The sequence below is a fragment of the Colletes latitarsis genome, unplaced genomic scaffold (assembly GCF_051014445.1).
Source record: "Colletes latitarsis isolate SP2378_abdomen unplaced genomic scaffold, iyColLati1 scaffold0021, whole genome shotgun sequence".
NCBI classification, from domain to species: Eukaryota; Metazoa; Arthropoda; class Insecta; order Hymenoptera; family Colletidae; genus Colletes; species Colletes latitarsis.
In genome coordinates, this window is record NW_027488371.1 from 10,235,970 (window position 1) to 10,258,359 (window position 22,390).

Below are 22,390 nucleotides of genomic sequence, written 5' to 3' on the forward strand. Positions count from 1 at the left end.
GATTCGATCTATATATTAGAGGGTAACGCCGGTTAGGTTTGGGTTAGGTCTGGTATTTGCCACCATCTGGCTCATGCTTCAGCATTTTTCGCATACTTGTTGGCCAGATCCTGGGCGTTTTCTGGGTTGGACCAGGTAGTAGTGTGGTACCGCACTGAAACAGTGAAGTAATCCTGGATTCGATCTATATATTAGAGGGTAACACCGTTTAGGTTTGAGTTAGATCTGGTATTTGCCATCATCTGGCTCATGCTTCCGCATTTCTCGCATACTTGATGGCCAGATCCAGGGCGTTTTCTGGTTGGGATCACGCAGTAATGTGGTACCACACTGAAACAGTGAGTTTATCTTGGATTAAATCTATATTTTGGAGGATGACACCGGTTAGGTCAGGGTTAGGTCTGGTATTTGCTACAATCTGGCTCATACTTTCGCATTTTTCGCATACTTGTTGGCCAGATCCTGGGCGTTCTCAGGTTTGGATCACGCAGTAATGTGGTACCACACTGAAACAGTGAGTTAATCCTGAATTCGATCTATATATTAGAGGGTTACACCGGTTAGGTCAGGGTTAGGTCTGGTATTTGCCATCATCTGGGCCATACTTTCGCATTTTTCACCTACTTGTTGGCCAGATACTGGGCGTTTTCTGGGTTGGATCACGTAGTAATGTGGTACCTCACTGAAACTGTGAGTCAACCCTGTATTCGAACTATATATTACAGGGTAACACCGGTTAGGTCAGGGTTAGGTCTGGTATTTGCCATCGTCTGCCTCATACTTTCGCATTTTCCTCCTACTTGTTGGCCAGATCCAGCGCGTTTTCTGGTTTGGATCACGTAGTAATGTGGTACCACACTGAAACAGTGAGTTAATCCTAGATTCAATCTATATTTTAGAGGATAACAGCGGTGAGATCAGGGTTGGGTCTTTTATTTGCCATCTCCTGCCTCATACATTCGCTTTTTTCGCATACTTGTTGGCCAGATACTGGGCGTTTTCTGGGTCGGATCACGTAGTAATGTGGCACCACACTCTAACAGTGAGTAAAACCTGGATTCAATCTATATTTTAGAGGATAACACCGGTTAGGTCAGGGTTAGGTCTGGTATTTGCCATCGTCTGCCTCATACTTTCGCACTTTTCGCATACTTGTTGGCCAGATCCAGCGCGTTTTCTGGTTTGGATCACGTAGTAATGTGGTACCACACTGAAACAGTGAGTTAATCCTGGATTCGATCTATATATTAGAGGGTAACAACGGTTAGGTTTGTGTTAGGTCTGTTATTGGCCATCATCTGCCTCATGCTTTCGCATTTTTCTCCTACTTGTTGGCCAGATCCTGGGCGATTTCTGGGTCGGATCACGTAGCAATGCGGCACCACACTCAAACAGTGGGTTAAACCTGGATTCAATCTATATTTTAGAGGATAACACCGGTTAGGTGAGGGTTAGGTCTGGTATTTGCCATCGTCTGCCTCATACTTTCGCACTTTTCGCATACTTGTGGGCCAGATCCAGCGCATTTTCTGGTTTGGATCATGTAGTAATGTGGTACCACACTGAAACAGTGAGTTAATCCTGGATTCGATCTATATATTAGAGGGTAACACCGGTTAGGTTCGTGTTAGGTCTGGTATTTGCCATCATCTGGCGCATACTTTCGCATTCTTCACCTACTTGTTGGCCAGATACTGGGCGTATTCTGGGTTGGATCACGTAGTAATGTGGTTCCACACAGCAACAGTGAGTTAAACCTGGATTCAATCTATATTTTACAGGATAACACCGGTTAGGTCAGGGTTAGGTCTGGTATTTGCCATCGCCTGCCTCATGCTTTCTGATTTTTCGCATACTTGTTGGCCAGATCCTGGGCGTTATCTGGTTTGGATCACGTAGTAATGTGGTACCACACTGAAACAGTGAGTTAATCCTGGATTCGATCTATATATTAGAGGGTAACACCGGTTAGGTTTGTGTTAGGTCTGGTATTTGCCATCATCTGGCTCATGCTTCCGCATTTTTCGCAAACTTGTTGGCCAGATCCTGGGCGTTTTCTGGGTTGGATCAGGTAGTAGTGTGGTACCGCACTGAAACAGTGAAGTAATCCTAGATTCGATCTATATATTAGAGGGTAACACCGGTTAGGTTTGGGTTAGGTCTGGTATTTGCCATCATCTGGCTCATACTTTCGCAATTTTCGAATACTTGTTGGCCAGATCCTGGGCGTTTTCTGGGTTCGATGAGGTAGTAGTGTGGTACCGCACTGAAACAGTGAAGTAATCCTGGATTCGATCTATATATTAGAGGGTAACGCCGGTTAGGTTTGGGTTAGGTCTGGTATTTGCCACCATCTGGCTCATGCTTCAGCATTTTTCGCATACTTGTTGGCCAGATCCTGGGCGTTTTCTGGGTTGGACCAGGTAGTAGTGTGGTACCGCACTGAAACAGTGAAGTAATCCTGGATTCGATCTATATATTAGAGGGTAACACCGTTTAGGTTTGAGTTAGATCTGGTATTTGCCATCATCTGGCTCATGCTTCCGCATTTCTCGCATACTTGATGGCCAGATCCAGGGCGTTTTCTGGTTGGGATCACGCAGTAATGTGGTACCACACTGAAACAGTGAGTTTATCTTGGATTCAATCTATATTTTGGAGGATGACACCGGTTAGGTCAGGGTTAGGTCTGGTATTTGCTACAATCTGGCTCATACTTTCGCATTTTTCGCATACTTGTTGGCCAGATCCTGGGCGTTCTCAGGTTTGGATCACGCAGTAATGTGGTACCACACTGAAACAGTGAGTTAATCCTGAATTCGATCTATATATTAGAGGGTTACACCGGTTAGGTCAGGGTTAGGTCTGGTATTTGCCATCATCTGGGCCATACTTTCGCATTTTTCACCTACTTGTTGGCCAGATACTGGGCGTTTTCTGGGTTGGATCACGTAGTAATGTGGTACCTCACTGAAACTGTGAGTCAACCCTGTATTCGAACTATATATTACAGGGTAACACCGGTTAGGTCAGGGTTAGGTCTGGTATTTGCCATCGTCTGCCTCATACTTTCGCATTTTCCTCCTACTTGTTGGCCAGATCCAGCGCGTTTTCTGGTTTGGATCACGTAGTAATGTGGTACCACACTGAAACAGTGAGTTAATCCTAGATTCAATCTATATTTTAGAGGATAACAGCGGTGAGATCAGGGTTGGGTCTTTTATTTGCCATCTCCTGCCTCATACATTCGATTTTTTCGCATACTTGTTGGCCAGATACTGGGCGTTTTCTGGGTCGGATCACGTAGTAATGTGGCACCACACTCTAACAGTGAGTAAAACCTGGATTCAATCTATATTTTAGAGGATAACACCGGTTAGGTCAGGGTTAGGTCTGGTATTTGCCATCGTCTGCCTCATACTTTCGCACTTTTCGCATACTTGTTGGCCAGATCCAGCGCGTTTTCTGGTTTGGATCACGTAGTAATGTGGTACCACACTGAAACAGTGAGTTAATCCTGGATTCGATCTATATATTAGAGGGTAACAACGGTTAGGTTTGTGTTAGGTCTGTTATTGGCCATCATCTGCCTCATGCTTTCGCATTTTTCTCCTACTTGTTGGCCAGATCCTGGGCGATTTCTGGGTCGGATCACGTAGCAATGCGGCACCACACTCAAACAGTGGGTTAAACCTGGATTCAATCTATATTTTAGAGGATAACACCGGTTAGGTGAGGGTTAGGTCTGGTATTTGCCATCGTCTGCCTCATACTTTCGCACTTTTCGCATACTTGTGGGCCAGATCCAGCGCATTTTCTGGTTTGGATCATGTAGTAATGTGGTACCACACTGAAACAGTGAGTTAATCCTGGATTCGATCTATATATTAGAGGGTAACACCGGTTAGGTTCGTGTTAGGTCTGGTATTTGCCATCATCTGGCGCATACTTTCGCATTCTTCACCTACTTGTTGGCCAGATACTGGGCGTATTCTGGGTTGGATCACGTAGTAATGTGGTTCCACACAGCAACAGTGAGTTAAACCTGGATTCAATCTATATTTTACAGGATAACACCGGTTAGGTCAGGGTTAGGTCTGGTATTTGCCATCGCCTGCCTCATGCTTTCTGATTTTTCGCATACTTGTTGGCCAGATCCTGGGCGTTATCTGGTTTGGATCACGTAGTAATGTGGTACCACACTGAAACAGTGAGTTAATCCTGGATTCGATCTATATATTAGAGGGTAACACCGGTTAGGTTTGTGTTAGGTCTGGTATTTGCCATCATCTGGCTCATGCTTCCGCATTTTTCGCAAACTTGTTGGCCAGATCCTGGGCGTTTTCTGGGTTGGATCAGGTAGTAGTGTGGTACCGCACTGAAACAGTGAAGTAATCCTAGATTCGATCTATATATTAGAGGGTAACCCCGGTTAGGTTTGGGTTAGGTCTGGTATTTGTCATCATCTGGGTCATACATTCGCATTTTTCACCTACTTGTTGGCCAGATACAGGGCGTTTTCTGGGTTGGATCACGTAGTAATGTGGTACCTCACTGAAACTGTGAGTCAATCCTGTATTCGAACTATATATTACAGGGTAACACCGGTTAGGTCAGGGTTAGGTCTGGTATTTGCCATCATCTGCCTCATGCTTTCGCATTTTTCTCCTACTTGTTGGCCAGATCCTGGGCGTTTTCTGGGTCGGATCACGTAGTAATGTGGCACCACACTCAAACAGTGAGTTAAACCTGGATTCAATCTATATTTTAGAGGATAACACCGGCTAGGTCAGGGTTAGGCCTGGTATTTGCCATCGTCTGCCTCATACTTTCGCACTTTTCGCATACTTGTTGGCCAGATCCAGCGCGTTTTCTGGTTCGGATCACGTAGTAATGTGGTACCACACTGAAACTGTGAGTTAAACCTGGATTCGATCTATATATTAGTGGGTAACACCGGTTAGGTTTGGGTTAGGTCTGGTATTTGCCATCATCTGCCTCATGCTTTCGCATTTTTCTCCTACTTGTTGGCCAGATCCTGGGCGTTTTCTGGGTCGGATCACGTAGTAATGCGGCACCACACTCAAACTGTGAGTTAAACCTGGATTCGATCTATATATTAGTGGGTAACACCGGTTAGGTTTGGGTTAGGTCTGGTATTTGCCATCATCCGGCTCATACTTTCGCATATTTCGCATACTTGTTGGCCAGATCCAGGGCGTTTTCTGGTTTGGATCACGTAGTAATGTGGTACCTCACTGAAACTGTGAGTTAATCCTGTATTCGAATTATATATTAGAGGGTAACACCGGTTAGGTCAGGGTTAGGTCTGGTATTTGCCATCATCTGTCTCATACTTTCGCATTTTTCACCTACTTGTTGACCAGATACTGGGCGTTTTCTGGGTTGGATCACGTAGTAATGTGGCACCACACTCAAACAGTGAGTTAAACCTGGATTCAATCTATATTTTAGAGGATAACAACGGTTAGGTCAGGGTTAGGTCTGGTATTTGCCATCGCCTGCCTCATACTTTCGCATTTTTCGCATACTTGTTGGCCAGATCCAGGGCGTTTTCTGGTTTGGATCACGTAGTAATGTGGTACCACACTGAAACAGTGAGTTAATTCTGGATTCGATCTATATATTAGAGGGTATCACCGGTTAGGTTTGGGTTAGGTCTGGTATTTGTCATCATCCTGCTAATACTTTCGCATATTTCGCATACTTGTTGGCCAGATCCTGGGTGTTTTCTGGTTTGGATCACGTAGTAATGTAGAACCACTCTGAAGCTGTGAGTTAAACCTGGATTCAATCTATATTTTAGAGGATAACACCGGTTAAGTCAGGGTTGGGTTTGGTATTTGCCATCATCTGCCTCATACTTTCCGCAATTTTCGCATACTTGTTGGCCAGATCCAGGGCGTTCTCTGGTTTGGATCACGTAGCAATGTGGTACCACACAGCCACATGAGTTAAACCTGGATTCAATCTATATTTTAGAGCATAACACCGGTTAGGTCAGGGTTAGGTCTGGTATTTGCCATCATATGGCTCATGCTTTCGCATTTGTCGCATACTTATTGGCCAGATCTTGGGCGTCTTCTGGTTTGGATCACGTAGTAATAAGGTACCACACTGAAACAGTGAGTTAATCCTGGATTCGATCTATATATTAGAGGGTAACACCGGTTAGGTTTGGGTTAGGTCTGGTATTTGCCATCATCTGGCTCATGCTTTCGCAATTTTCGCATACTTGTTGGCCAGATCCAGGGCGTTTTCTGGTTTGGATCACGTAGTAATGTGGTACCACACAGCCACATGAGTTAAACCTGGATTCAATCTATATTTTCGAGCATAACACCGGTTAGGTCTGGGTTGGGTCTGGTATTTGCCATCATTCGACTCATACTTTCGCATTTTTCGCATACTTATTGGCCAGATCCTGGGCGTCTTCTGGTTTGGATCACGTAGTAATATGGTACCACACTGAAACAGTGAGTTAATCCTGGATTCGATCTATATTTTAGAGGATAATACCGGTTAGATCTGGGTTAGGTCTGGTATTTGCCATCATCTGGCTCATACTTTCGCATTTTTCGCATACTTGTTGGCCAGATACTGGGCGTTTTCTGGTTTGTATCAGGCAGTAGTGTGGTACCTCACTGAATCAGTGAGTTAAACCTGGATACAATCTAAATTTTAGAGGACAACACCGGTTAGGTCAGGGTTAGGTCTGGTATTTGCCATCGTCTGCCTCATACCTTCGCACTTTTCGCATACTTGTTGGCCAGATGCAGCGCGTTTTCTGGTTTGGATCACGTAGTAATGTGGTACCACACTGAAACAGTGAGTTTATGCTGGATTCGATCTATATATTGGAGGGTAACACCGGTTAGGTCAGGGTTAGGTCTGGTATTTGCCATCATCTGGCTCATACTTTCGCATTTTTCGCATACTTGTTGGCCAGATCCAGGCCGTATTCTGGTTTGGATCACGTAGTAATGTGGTACCACACAGCCACATGAGTTAAACCTGGATTCAATCTATATTTAAGAGGATAACACCGGTTAGGTCAGGGTTATGTCTGGTATTTGCAATCGTCTGCCTCATACTTTCGCACTTTTCGCATTCTTGTTGGCCAGATCCAGCGCGTTTTCTGGTTTGGATCACGTAGTAATGTGGTACCACACTGAAACAGTGAGTTAATCCTAGATTCAATCTATATTTTAGAGGATAACAGCGGTGAGATCAGGGTTGGGTCTCGTATTTGCCATCTCCTGCCTCATACATTCGCCTTTGTCGCATACTTGTTGGCCAGATACTGGGCGTTTTCAGGGTCGGATCACGTAGTAATGTGGCACCACACTGAAACAGTGAGTTAATCCTGGATTCGATCTATATATTAGAGGGTAACACCGGTTAGGTCAGGGTTAGGTCTGTTATGTGCCATCATCTGGCTCATATTTTCGCATTTTTCACCAACTTGTTGGCCAGATCCTGGGCGTTTTCTGGGTCGGATCACGTAGTAATCCGGCACCACACTCAAACAGTGAGTTAAACCTGGATTCAATCTATATTTTAGAGGATAACACCGGTTAGGTCAGGGTTAGGTCTGGTATTTGCCATCGTCTGCCTCATACGTTCGCACTTTTCGCATACTTGTTGGCCAGATCCTGGGCGTTTTCAGGTTTGGATCACGTAGTAATGTGGTACCACACTGAAACAGTGAGTTAATCCTGGATTCGATCTATATATTAGAGGGTAACAACGGTTAGGTTTGGGTTAGGTCTGGTATTTGCCATCATCTGCCTCATGCTTTCGCATTTTTCTCCTACTTGTTGGCCAGATCCTGGGCGTTTTCTGGGTCGGATCACGTAGTAATGTGGTACCACACTGAAACAGTGATTTAATCCTGGATTCGATCTATATATTAGAGGGTAACACCGGTTAGGTTTGGGTTAGGTCTGGTATTTGCCATCATCTGCCTCTTGCTTTCGCATTTTTCTCCTACTTGTTGGCCAGATCCTGGGCGTTTTCTGGGTCGGATCACGTAGTAATGTGGCACCACACTCAAACAGTGAGTTAAACCTGGATTCAATCTATATTTTAGAGGATAACACCGGTTAGGTCATGGTTAGATCTGGTATTTGCCATCATCTGGCTCATACTTTCGCAATTTTCGAATACTTGTTGGCCAGATCCTGGGCGTTTTCTGGGTTGGATCAGGTAGTAGTGTGGTACCGCACTGAAACAGTGAAGTAATCCTGGATTCGATCTATATATTAGAGGGTAACACCGGTTAGGTTTGGGTTAGGTCTGGTATTTGCCATCATCTGCCTCTTGCTTTCGCATTTTTCTCCTACTTGTTGGCCAGATCCTGGGCGTTTTCTGGTTGGGAACACGCAGTAATGTGGTACCACACTGAAACAGTGAGTTAATCCTGGATTCGATCTATATATTAGAGGGTAACACCGGTTAGGTCAGGGTTAGGTCTGGTATTTGCCAACATCTGGCTCATACTTTCGCATTTTTCACCTACTTGTTGGCCAGATCCTGGGCGTTTTCTGGGTTGGATCAGGTAGTAGTGTGGTACCGCACTGAAACAGTGAAGTAATCCTGGATTCGATCTATATATTAGAGGGTAACACCGGTTAGGTTTGGGTTAGGTCAGGTATTTGCCATCATCTGCCTCTTGCTTTCGCATTTTTCTCCTACTTGTTGGCCAGATCCTGGGCGTTTTCTGGGTCGGATCACGTAGTAATGTGGCACCACACTCAAACAGTGAGTTAAACCTGGATTCAATCTATATTTTAGAGGATAACACCGGTTAGGTCAGGGTTAGGTCTGGTATTTGCCATCGTCTGCCTCATACTTTCGCACTTTTCGCATACTTGTTGGCCAGATCCAGCGCGTTTTCTGGTTTGGATCACGTAGTAACGTGGTACCACAGTGAAACAGTGAGTTTATCCTGGATTCGATCTATATATTAGAGGGTAACACCGGTTAGGTCAGGGTTAGGTCTGGTATTTGCCATCATCTGGGCCATACTTTCGCATTTTTCACCTACTTGTTGGCCAGATACTGGGCGTTTTCTGGGTTGGATCACGTAGTAATGTGGTACCTCACTGAAACTGTGAGTCAACCCTGTATTCGAACTATATATTAGAGGGTAACACCGGTTAGGTCAGGGTTAGGTCTGGTATTTGCCATCGTCTGCCTCATACTTTCGCATTTTCCTCCTACTTGTTGGCCAGATCCAGCGCGTTTTCTGGTTTGGATCACGTAGTAATGTGGTACCACACTGAAACAGTGAGTTAATCCTAGATTCAATCTATATTTTAGAGGATAACAGCGGTGAGATCAGGGTTGGGTCTTTTATTTGCCATCTCCTGCCTCATACATTCGCTTTTTTCGCATACTTGTTGGCCAGATACTGGGCGTTTTCTGGGTCGGATCACGTAGTAATGTGGCACCACACTCTAACAGTGAGTAAAACCTGGATTCAATCTATATTTTAGAGGATAACACCGGTTAGGTCAGGGTTAGGTCTGGTATTTGCCATCGTCTGCCTCATACTTTCGCACTTTTCGCATACTTGTTGGCCAGATCCAGCGCGTTTTCTGGTTTGGATCACGTAGTAATGTGGTACCACACTGAAACAGTGAGTTAATCCTGGATTCGATCTATATATTAGAGGGTAACAACGCTTAGGTTTGTGTTAGGTCTGTTATTGGCCATCATCTGCCTCATGCTTTCGCATTTTTCTCCTACTTGTTGGCCAGATCCTGGGCGATTTCTGGGTCGGATCACGTAGCAATGCGGCACCACACTCAAACAGTGGGTTAAACCTGGATTCAATCTATATTTTAGAGGATAACACCGGTTAGGTGAGGGTTAGGTCTGGTATTTGCCATCGTCTGCCTCATACTTTCGCACTTTTCGCATACTTGTGGGCCAGATCCAGCGCATTTTCTGGTTTGGATCATGTAGTAATGTGGTACCACACTGAAACAGTGAGTTAATCCTGGATTCGATCTATATATTAGAGGGTAACACCGGTTAGGTTCGTGTTAGGTCTGGTATTTGCCATCATCTGGCGTATACTTTCGCATTCTTCACCTACTTGTTGGCCAGATACTGGGCGTATTCTGGGTTGGATCACGTAGTAATGTGGTTCCACACAGCAACAGTGAGTTAAACCTGAATTCAATCTATATTTTACAGGATAACACCGGTTAGGTCAGGGTTAGGTCTGGTATTTGCCATCGCCTGCCTCATGCTTTCTGATTTTTCGCATACTTGTTGGCCAGATCCTGGGCGTTATCTGGTTTGGATCACGTAGTAATGTGGTACCACACTGAAACAGTGAGTTAATCCTGGATTCGATCTATATATTAGAGGGTAACACCGGTTAGGTTTGTGTTAGGTCTGGTATTTGCCATCATCTGGCTCATGCTTCCGCATTTTTCGCAAACTTGTTGGCCAGATCCTGGGCGTTTTCTGGGTTGGATGAGGTATTAGTGTGGTACCGCACTGAAACAGTGAAGTAATCCTAGATTCGATCTATATATTAGAGGGTAACCCCGGTTAGGTTTGGGTTAGGTCTGGTATTTGTCATCATCTGGGTCATACATTCGCATTTTTCACCTACTTGTTGGCCAGATACAGGGCGTTTTCTGGGTTGGATCACGTAGTAATGTGGTACCTCACTGAAACTGTGAGTCAATCCTGTATTCGAACTATATATTAGAGGGTAACACCGGTTAGGTCAGGGTTAGGTCTGGTATTTGCCATCATCTGCCTCATGCTTTCGCATTTTTCTCCTACTTGTTGGCCAGATCCTGGGCGTTTTCTGGGTCGGATCACGTAGTAATGTGGCACCACACTCAAACAGTGAGTTAAACCTGGATTCAATCTATATTTTAGAGGATAACACCGGCTAGGTCAGGGTTAGGCCTGGTATTTGCCATCGTCTGCCTCATACTTTCGCACTTTTCGCATACTTGTTGGCCAGATCCAGCGCGTTTTCTGGTTCGGATCACGTAGTAATGTGGTACCACACTGAAACTGTGAGTTAAACCTGGATTCGATCTATATATTAGTGGGTAACACCGGTTAGGTTTGGGTTAGGTCTGGTATTTGCCATCATCTGCCTCATGCTTTCGCATTTTTCTCCTACTTGTTGGCCAGATCCTGGGCGTTTTCTGGGTCGGATCACGTAGTAATGCGGCACCACACTCAAACTGTGAGTTAAACCTGGATTCGATCTATATATTAGTGGGTAACACCGGTTAGGTTTGGGTTAGGTCTGGTATTTGCCATCATCCGGCTCATACTTTCGCATATTTCGCATACTTGTTGGCCAGATCCAGGGCGTTTTCTGGTTTGGATCACGTAGTAATGTGGTACCTCACTGAAACTGTGAGTTAATCCTGTATTCGAATTATATATTAGAGGGTAACACCGGTTAGGTCAGGGTTAGGTCTGGTATTTGCCATCATCTGTCTCATACTTTCGGATTTTTCACCTACTTGTTGACCAGATACTGGGCGTTTTCTGGGTTGGATCACGTAGTAATGTGGCACCACACTCAAACAGTGAGTTAAACCTGGATTCAATCTATATTTTAGAGGATAACAACGGTTAGGTCAGGGTTAGGTCTGGTATTTGCCATCGCCTGCCTCATACTTTCGCATTTTTCGCATACTTGTTGGCCAGATCCAGGGCGTTTTCTGGTTTGGATCACGTAGTAATGTGGTACCACACTGAAACAGTGAGTTAATTCTGGATTCGATCTATATATTAGAGGGTATCACCGGTTAGGTTTGGGTTAGGTCTGGTATTTGTCATCATCCTGCTAATACTTTCGCATATTTCGCATACTTGTTGGCCAGATCCTGGGTGTTTTCTGGTTTGGATCACGTAGTAATGTAGAACCACTCTGAAGCTGTGAGTTAAACCTGGATTCAATCTATATTTTAGAGGATAACACCGGTTAAGTCAGGGTTGGGTTTGGTATTTGCCATCATCTGCCTCATACTTTCCGCAATTTTCGCATACTTGTTGGCCAGATCCAGGGCGTTTTCTGGTTTGGATCACGTAGTAATGTGGTACCACACTGAAACAGTGAGTTAATTCTGGATTCGATCTATATATTAGAGGGTATCACCGGTTAGGTTTGGGTTAGGTCTGGTATTTGTCATCATCCTGCTAATACTTTCGCATATTTCGCATACTTGTTGGCCAGATCCAGGGCGTTTTCTGGTTTGGATCACGTAGTAATGTGGTACCACACTGAAACAGTGAGTTAATTCTGGATTCGATCTATATATTAGAGGGTATCACCGGTTAGGTTTGGGTTAGGTCTGGTATTTGTCATCATCCTGCTAATACTTTCGCATATTTCGCATACTTGTTGGCCAGATCCTGGGTGTTTTCTGGGTTGGATCACGTAGTAATGTGGCACCACACTCAAACAGTGAGTTAAACCTGGATTCAATCTATATTTTAGAGGATAACAACGGTTAGGTCAGGGTTAGGTCTGGTATTTGCCATCGCCTGCCTCATACTTTCGCATTTTTCGCATACTTGTTGGCCAGATCCAGGGCGTTTTCTGGTTTGGATCACGTAGTAATGTGGTACCACACTGAAACAGTGAGTTAATTCTGGATTCGATCTATATATTAGAGGGTATCACCGGTTAGGTTTGGGTTAGGTCTGGTATTTGTCATCATCCTGCTAATACTTTCGCATATTTCGCATACTTGTTGGCCAGATCCAGGGCGTTTTCTGGTTTGGATCACGTAGTAATGTGGTACCACACTGAAACAGTGAGTTAATTCTGGATTCGATCTATATATTAGAGGGTATCACCGGTTAGGTTTGGGTTAGGTCTGGTATTTGTCATCATCCTGCTAATACTTTCGCATATTTCGCATACTTGTTGGCCAGATCCTGGGTGTTCTCTGGTTTGGATCACGTAGCAATGTGGTACCACACAGCCACATGAGTTAAACCTGGATTCAATCTATATTTTAGAGCATAACACCGGTTAGGTCAGGGTTAGGTCTGGTATTTGCCATCATCTGGCTCATGCTTTCGCATTTGTCGCATACTTATTGGCCAGATCTTGGGCGTCTTCTGGTTTGGATCACGTAGTAATAAGGTACCACACTGAAACAGTGAGTTAATCCTGGATTCGATCTATATATTAGAGGGTAACACCGGTTAGGTTTGGGTTAGGTCTGGTATTTGCCATCATCTGGCTCATGCTTTCGCAATTTTCGCATACTTGTTGGCCAGATCCAGGGCGTTTTCTGGTTTGGATCACGTAGTAATGTGGTACCACACAGCCACATGAGTTAAACCTGGATTCAATCTATATTTTCGAGCATAACACCGGTTAGGTCTGGGTTGGGTCTGGTATTTGCCATCATTCGACTCATACTTTCGCATTTTTCGCATACTTATTGGCCAGATCCTGGGCGTCTTCTGGTTTGGATCACGTAGTAATATGGTACCACACTGAAACAGTGAGTTAATCCTGGATTCGATCTATATTTTAGAGGATAATACCGGTTAGATCTGGGTTAGGTCTGGTATTTGCCATCATCTGGCTCATACTTTCGCATTTTTCGCATACTTGTTGGCCAGATACTGGGCGTTTTCTGGTTTGTATCAGGCAGTAGTGTGGTACCTCACTGAATCAGTGAGTTAAACCTGGATACAATCTAAATTTTAGAGGACAACACCGGTTACGTCAGGGTTAGGTCTGGTATTTGCCATCGTCTGCCTCATACCTTCGCACTTTTCGCATACTTGTTGGCCAGATCCAGGGCGTTTTCTGGTTTGGATCACGTAGTAATGTGGTACCACACAGCCACATGAGTTAAACCTGGATTCAATCTATATTTTCGAGCATAACACCGGTTAGGTCTGGGTTGGGTCTGGTATTTGCCATCATTCGACTCATACTTTCGCATTTTTCGCATACTTATTGGCCAGATCCAGGCCGTATTCTGGTTTGGATCACGTAGTAATGTGGTACCACACAGCCACATGAGTTAAACCTGGATTCAATCTATATTTAAGAGGATAACACCGGTTAGGTCAGGGTTATGTCTGGTATTTGCCATCGTCTGCCTCATACTTTCGCACTTTTCGCATTCTTGTTGGCCAGATCCAGCGCGTTTTCTGGTTTGGATCACGTAGTAATGTGGTACCACACTGAAACAGTGAGTTAATCCTAGATTCAATCTATATTTTAGAGGATAACAGCGGTGAGATCAGGGTTGGGTCTCGTATTTGCCATCTCCTGCCTCATACATTCGCCTTTGTCGCATACTTGTTGGCCAGATACTGGGCGTTTTCAGGGTCGGATCACGTAGTAATGTGGCACCACACTGAAACAGTGAGTTAATCCTGGATTCGATCTATATATTAGAGGGTAACACCGGTTAGGTCAGGGTTAGGTCTGTTATGTGCCATCATCTGGCTCATATTTTCGCATTTTTCACCAACTTGTTGGCCAGATCCTGGGCGTTTTCTGGGTCGGATCACGTAGTAATCCGGCACCACACTCAAACAGTGAGTTAAACCTGGATTCAATCTATATTTTAGAGGATAACACCGGTTAGGGCAGGGTTAGGTCTGGTATTTGCCATCGTCTGCCTCATACGTTCGCACTTTTCGCATACTTGTTGGCCAGATCCTGGGCGTTTTCAGGTTTGGATCACGTAGTAATGTGGTACCACACTGAAACAGTGAGTTAATCCTGGATTCGATCTATATATTAGAGGGTAACAACGGTTAGGTTTGGGTTAGGTCTGGTATTTGCCATCATCTGCCTCATGCTTTCGCATTTTTCTCCTACTTGTTGGCCAGATCCTGGGCGTTTTCTGGGTCGGATCACGTAGTAATGTGGTACCACACTGAAACAGTGATTTAATCCTGGATTCGATCTATATATTAGAGGGTAACACCGGTTAGGTTTGGGTTAGGTCTGGTATTTGCCATCATCTGCCTCTTGCTTTCGCATTTTTCTCCTACTTGTTGGCCAGATCCTGGGCGTTTTCTGGGTCGGATCACGTAGTAATGTGGCACCACACTCAAACAGTGAGTTAAACCTGGATTCAATCTATATTTTAGAGGATAACACCGGTTAGGTCATGGTTAGATCTGGTATTTGCCATCATCTGGCTCATACTTTCGCAGTTTTCGAATACTTGTTGGCCAGATCCTGGGCGTCTTCTGGGTTGGATCAGGTAGTAGTGTGGTACCGCACTGAAACAGTGAAGTAATCCTGGATTCGATCTATATATTAGAGGGTAACACCGGTTAGGTTTGGGTTAGGTCTGGTATTTGCCATCATCTGCCTCTTGCTTTCGCATTTTTCTCCTACTTGTTGGCCAGATCCTGGGCGTTTTCTGGTTGGGAACACGCAGTAATGTGGTACCACACTGAAACAGTGAGTTAATCCTGGATTCGATCTATATATTAGAGGGTAACACCGGTTAGGTCAGGGTTAGGTCTGGTATTTGCCAACATCTGGCTCATACTTTCGCATTTTTCACCTACTTGTTGGCCAGATCCTGGGCGTTTTCTGGGTTGGATCAGGTAGTAGTGTGGTACCGCACTGAAACAGTGAAGTAATCCTGGATTCGATCTATATATTAGAGGGTAACACCGGTTAGGTTTGGGTTAGGTCAGGTATTTGCCATCATCTGCCTCTTGCTTTCGCATTTTTCTCCTACTTGTTGGCCAGATCCTGGGCGTTTTCTGGGTCGGATCACGTAGTAATGTGGCACCACACTCAAACAGTGAGTTAAACCTGGATTCAATCTATATTTTAGAGGATAACACCGGTTAGGTCAGGGTTAGGTCTGGTATTTGCCATCGTCTGCCTCATACTTTCGCACTTTTCGCATACTTGTTGGCCAGATCCAGCGCGTTTTCTGGTTTGGATCACGTAGTAACGTGGTACCACAGTGAAACAGTGAGTTTATCCTGGATTCGATCTATATATTAGAGGGTAACACCGGTTAGGTCAGGGTTAGGTCTGGTATTTGCCATCATCTGGGCCATACTTTCGCATTTTTCACCTACTTGTTGGCCAGATACTGGGCGTTTTCTGGGTTGGATCACGTAGTAATGTGGTACCTCACTGAAACTGTGAGTCAACCCTGTATTCGAACTATATATTAGAGGGTAACACCGGTTAGGTCAGGGTTAGGTCTGGTATTTGCCATCGTCTGCCTCATACTTTCGCATTTTCCTCCTACTTGTTGGCCAGATCCAGCGCGTTTTCTGGTTTGGATCACGTAGTAATGTGGTACCACACTGAAACAGTGAGTTAATCCTAGATTCAATCTATATTTTAGAGGATAACAGCGGTGAGATCAGGGTTGGGTCTTTTATTTGCCATCTCCTGCCTCATACATTCGCTTTTTTCGCATACTTGTTGGCCAGATACTGGGCGTTTTCTGGGTCGGATCACGTAGTAATGTGGCACCACACTCTAACAGTGAGTAAAACCTGGATTCAATCTATATTTTAGAGGATAACACCGGTTAGGTCAGGGTTAGGTCTGGTATTTGCCATCGTCTGCCTCATACTTTCGCACTTTTCGCATACTTGTTGGCCAGATCCAGCGCGTTTTCTGGTTTGGATCACGTAGTAATGTGGTACCACACTGAAACAGTGAGTTAATCCTGGATTCGATCTATATATTAGAGGGTAACAACGCTTAGGTTTGTGTTAGGTCTGTTATTGGCCATCATCTACCTCATGCTTTCGCATTTTTCTCCTACTTGTTGGCCAGATCCTGGGCGATTTCTGGGTCGGATCACGTAGCAATGCGGCACCACACTCAAACAGTGGGTTAAACCTGGATTCAATCTATATTTTAGAGGATAACACCGGTTAGGTGAGGGTTAGGTCTGGTATTTGCCATCGTCTGCCTCATACTTTCGCACTTTTCGCATACTTGTGGGCCAGATCCAGCCCATTTCCTGGTTTGGATCATGTAGTAATATGGTACCACACTGAAACAGTGAGTTAATCCTGGATTCGATCTATATATTAGAGGGTAACACCGGTTAGGTTCGTGTTAGGTCTGGTATTTGCCATCATCTGGCGTATACTTTCGCATTCTTCACCTACTTGTTGGCCAGATACTGGGCGTATTCTGGGTTGGATCACGTAGTAATGTGGTTCCACACAGCAACAGTGAGTTAAACCTGAATTCAATCTATATTTTACAGGATAACACCGGTTAGGTCAGGGTTAGGTCTGGTATTTGCCATCGCCTGCCTCATGCTTTCTGATTTTTCGCATACTTGTTGGCCAGATCCTGGGCGTTATCTGGTTTGGATCACGTAGTAATGTGGTACCACACTGAAACAGTGAGTTAATCCTGGATTCGATCTATATATTAGAGGGTAACACCGGTTAGGTTTGTGTTAGGTCTGGTATTTGCCATCATCTGGCTCATGCTTCCGCATTTTTCGCAAACTTGTTGGCCAGATCCTGGGCGTTTTCTGGGTTGGATCAGGTAGTAGTGTGGTACCGCACTGAAACAGTGAAGTAATCCTAGATTCGATCAATATATTAGAGGGTAACACCGGTTAGGTTTGGGTTAGGTCTGGTATTTGCCATCATCTGGGTCATACTTTCGCATTTTTCACCTACTTGTTGGCCAGATACAGGGCGTTTTCTGGGTTGGATCACGTAGTAATGTGGTACCTCACTGAAACTGTGAGTTAATCCTGGATTCGATCTATTTATTAGAGGGTAACACCGGTTAGGTCAGGGTTAGATCTGGTATTTGCCATCATCTGGCTCATACTTTCGCAACTTTCGCATACTTGTAGGCCAGATCCTGGGCGTTATCTGGTTTGGATCATGTAGTAATGTGGTACCACACTGAAACAATGAGTTAATCCTGGATTCGATCTATATATTAGAGGGTAACACCGGTTAGGTTCGTGTTAGGTCTGGTATTTGCCATCATCTGGCGCATACTTTCGCAATTTTGGCATACTTGTTGGCCAGATCCTGGGCGTTTTCTGGTTTGGATCACATAACAATGTGGTATCACGCTTAAACAGTGAGTTAAACCTGGATTCAATCTACATTTTAGAGGATAATACCGGTTAGATCTGGGTTAGGTCTGGTATTTGCCATCATCCGACTCATGCTTCCGTATTTTTCGCATACTTGTTGGCCAGATCCTGGGCGTTTTCTGGGTTGGACCAGGTAGTAGTGTGGTACCGCACTGAAACAGTGAAGTAATCCTGGATTCGATCTATATATTAGAGGGTAACACCGTTTAGGTTTGGGTTAGATCTGGTATTTGCCATCATCTGGCTCATGCTTCCGCATTTTTCGCATACTTGATGGCCAGATCCAGGGCGTTTACGGATTGGGATCACGCTGTAATGTGGTACCACACTGAAACAGTGAGTTTATCCTGGATTCGATCTATATATTAGAGGGTAACACCGGTTAGGTCAGGGTTAGGTCTGGTATTTCCCATCATCTGGCACATACTTTCGCATTTTTCGCGAACTTGTTGGCCAGATCCTGGGCGTTTTCTGGTTTGGTTCACGTAGTAATGTGGTACCACACAGCCACATGAGTTAAACCTGGATTCAATCTATATTTTAGAGGATAACACCGGTTAGGTCAGGGTTAGGTCTGGTATTTGCTATAATCTGGCTCATACTTTCGCATTTTTCGCATACTTGTTGGCCAGATCCTGGGCGTTTTCAGGTTTGGATCACGTAGTAATGTGGTACCACACAGCCACATGAGTTAATCCTGGATTCGATCTATATTTTAGAGGATAACACCGGTTAGGTCAGGGTTAGGTCTGGTATTTGCCATCATCTGGCTCATACTTTCGCATTTTTTGCATACTTGTTGGCCAGATACTGGGCGTTTTCTGGTTTGGATCACGTAGTAATGTAGAACCACTCTGGAACAGTGAGTTAAACCTGGATTCAATCTATATTTTAGAGGATAACACCGGCTAGGTCAGGGTTAGGTCTGGTATTTGCTATAATCTGGCTCATACTTTCGCATTTTTCGCATACTTGTTGGCCAGATCCTGGGCGTTTTCAGGTTTGGATCACGTAGTAATGTGGTACCACACTGAAACAGTGAGTTAATCCTGGATTCAATCTATATTTTAGAGGATAACAGCGGTGAGATCAGGGTTGGGTCTTGTATTTGCCATCTCCTGCCTCATACATTCGCTTTTTTCGCATACTTGTTTGCCAGATACTGGGCCTTATCTGGGTCGGATCACGTAGTAACGTGGCACCACACTCAAACCGTGAGTAAAACCTGGTTTCAATCAATATTTTAGAGGATAACACCGGTTAGGTCAGGGTTAGGTCTGGTATTTGCCATCGTCTGCCTCATACTTTCGCACTTTTCGCATACTTGTTGGCCAGATCCAGCGCGTTTTCTGGTTTGGATCACGTTGTAATGTGGTACCACACTGAAACAGTCAGTTAATCCTGGATTCGATCTATATATTAGAGGGTAACAACGGTTAGGTTTGGGTTAGGTCTGGTATTTGCCATCATCTGGCTCATGCTTCCGCATTTTTCGCAAACTTGTTGGCCAGATCCTGGGCGTTTTCTGGGTTGGATCGGGTAGTAGTGTGGTACCGCACTGAAACAGTGAAGTAATCCTAGATTCGATCTATATATTAGAGGGTAACACCGGTTAGGTTTGGGTTAGGTCTGGTATTTGCCATCATCTGGCTCATACTTTCGCAATTTTCGAATACTTGTTGGCCAGATCCTGGGCGTTTTCTGGGTTCGATGAGGTAGTAGTGTGGTACCGCACTGAAACAGTGAAGTAATCCTGGATTCGATCTATATATTAGAGGGTAACGCCGGTTAGGTTTGGGTTAGGTCTGGTATTTGCCACCATCTGGCTCATGCTTCAGCATTTTTCGCATACTTGTTGGCCAGATCCTGGGCGTTTTCTGGGTTTGACCAGGTAGTAGTGTGGTACCGCACTGAAACAGTGAAGTAATCCTGGATTCGATCTATATATTAGAGGGTAACACCGTTTAGGTTTGAGTTAGATCTGGTATTTGCCATCATCTGGCTCATGCTTCCGCATTTCTCGCATACTTGATGGCCAGATCCAGGGCGTTTTCTGGTTGGGATCACGCAGTAATGTGGTACCACACTGAAACAGTGAGTTTATCTTGGATTCAATCTATATTTTGGAGGATGACACCGGTTAGGTCAGGGTTAGGTCTGGTATTTGCTACAATCTGGCTCATACTTTCGCATTTTTCGCATACTTGTTGGCCAGATCCTGGGCGTTCTCAGGTTTGGATCACGCAGTAATGTGGTACCACACTGAAACAGTGAGTTAATCCTGAATTCGATCTATATATTAGAGGGTAACTCCGGTTAGGTCAGGGTTAGGTCTGGTATTTGCCATCATCTGGGCCATACTTTCGCATTTTTCACCTACTTGTTGGCCAGATACTGGGCGTTTTCTGGGTTGGATCACGTAGTAATGTGGTACCTCACTGAAACTGTGAGTCAACCCTGTATTCGAACTATATATTACAGGGTAACACCGGTTAGGTCAGGGTTAGGTCTGGTATTTGCCATCGTCTGCCTCATACTTTCGCATTTTCCTCCTACTTGTTGGCCAGATCCAGCGCGTGTTCTGGTTTGGATCACGTAGTAATGTGGTACCACACTGAAACAGTGAGTTAATCCTAGATTCAATCTATATTTTAGAGGATAACAGCGGTGAGATCAGGGTTGGGTCTTTTATTTGCCATCTCCTGCCTCATACATTCGCTTTTTTCGCATACTTGTTGGCCAGATACTGGGCGTTTTCTGGGTCGGATCACGTAGTAATGTGGCACCACACTCTAACAGTGACTAAAACCTGGATTCAATCTATATTTTAGAGGATAACACCGGTTAGGTCAGGGTTAGGTCTGGTATTTGCCATCGTCTGCCTCATACTTTCGCACTTTTCGCATACTTGTTGGCCAGATCCAGCGCGTTTTCTGGTTTGGATCACGTAGTAATGTGGTACCACACTGAAACAGTGAGTTAATCCTGGATTCGATCTATATATTAGAGAGTAACAACGGTTAGGTTTGTGTTAGGTCTGTTATTGGCCATCATCTGCCTCATGCTTTCGCATTTTTCTCCTACTTGTTGGCCAGATCCTGGGCGATTTCTGGGTCGGATCACGTAGCAATGCGGCACCACACTCAAACAGTGGGTTAAACCTGGATTCAATCTATATTTTAGAGGATAACACCGGTTAGGTGAGGGTTAGGTCTGGTATTTGCCATCGTCTGCCTCATACTTTCGCACTTTTCGCATACTTGTGGGCCAGATCCAGCGCATTTTCTGGTTTGGATCATGTAGTAATGTGGTACCACACTGAAACAGTGAGTTAATCCTGGATTCGATCTATATATTAGAGGGTAACACCGGTTAGGTTCGTGTTAGGTCTGGTATTTGCTATCATCTGGCGCATACTTTCGCATTCTTCACCTACTTGTTGGCCAGATACTGGGCGTATTCTGGGTTGGATCACGTAGTAATGTGGTTCCACACAGCAACAGTGAGTTAAACCTGGATTCAATCTATATTTTACAGGATAACACCGGTTAGGTCAGGGTTAGGTCTGGTATTTGCCATCGCCTGCCTCATGCTTTCTGATTTTTCGTATACTTGTTGGCCAGATCCTGGGCGTTATCTGGTTTGGATCACGTAGTAATGTGGTACCACACTGAAACAGTGAGTTAATCCTGGATTCGATCTATATATTAGAGGGTAACACCGGTTAGGTTTGTGTTAGGTCTGGTATTTGCCATCATCTGGCTCATGCTTCCGCATTTTTCGCAAACTTGTTGGCCAGATCCTGGGCGTTTTCTGGGTTGGATCAGGTAGTAGTGTGGTACCGCACTGAAACAGTGAAGTAATCCTAGATTCGATCTATATATTAGAGGGTAACCCCGGTTAGGTTTGGGTTAGGTCTGGTATTTGTCATCATCTGGGTCATACTTTCGCATTTTTCACCTACTTGTTGGCCAGATACAGGGCGTTTTCTGGGTTGGATCACGTAGTAATGTGGTACCTCACTGAAACTGTGAGTCAATCCTGTATTCGAACTATATATTAGAGGGTAACACCGGATAGGTCAGGGTTAGGTCTGGTATTTGCCATCATCTGCCTCATGCTTTCGCATTTTTCTCCTACTTGTTGGCCAGATCCTGGGCGTTTTCTGGGTCGGATCACGTAGTAATGTGGCACCACACTCAAACAGTGAGTTAAACCTGGATTCAATCTATATTTTAGAGGATAACACCGGCTAGGTCAGGGTT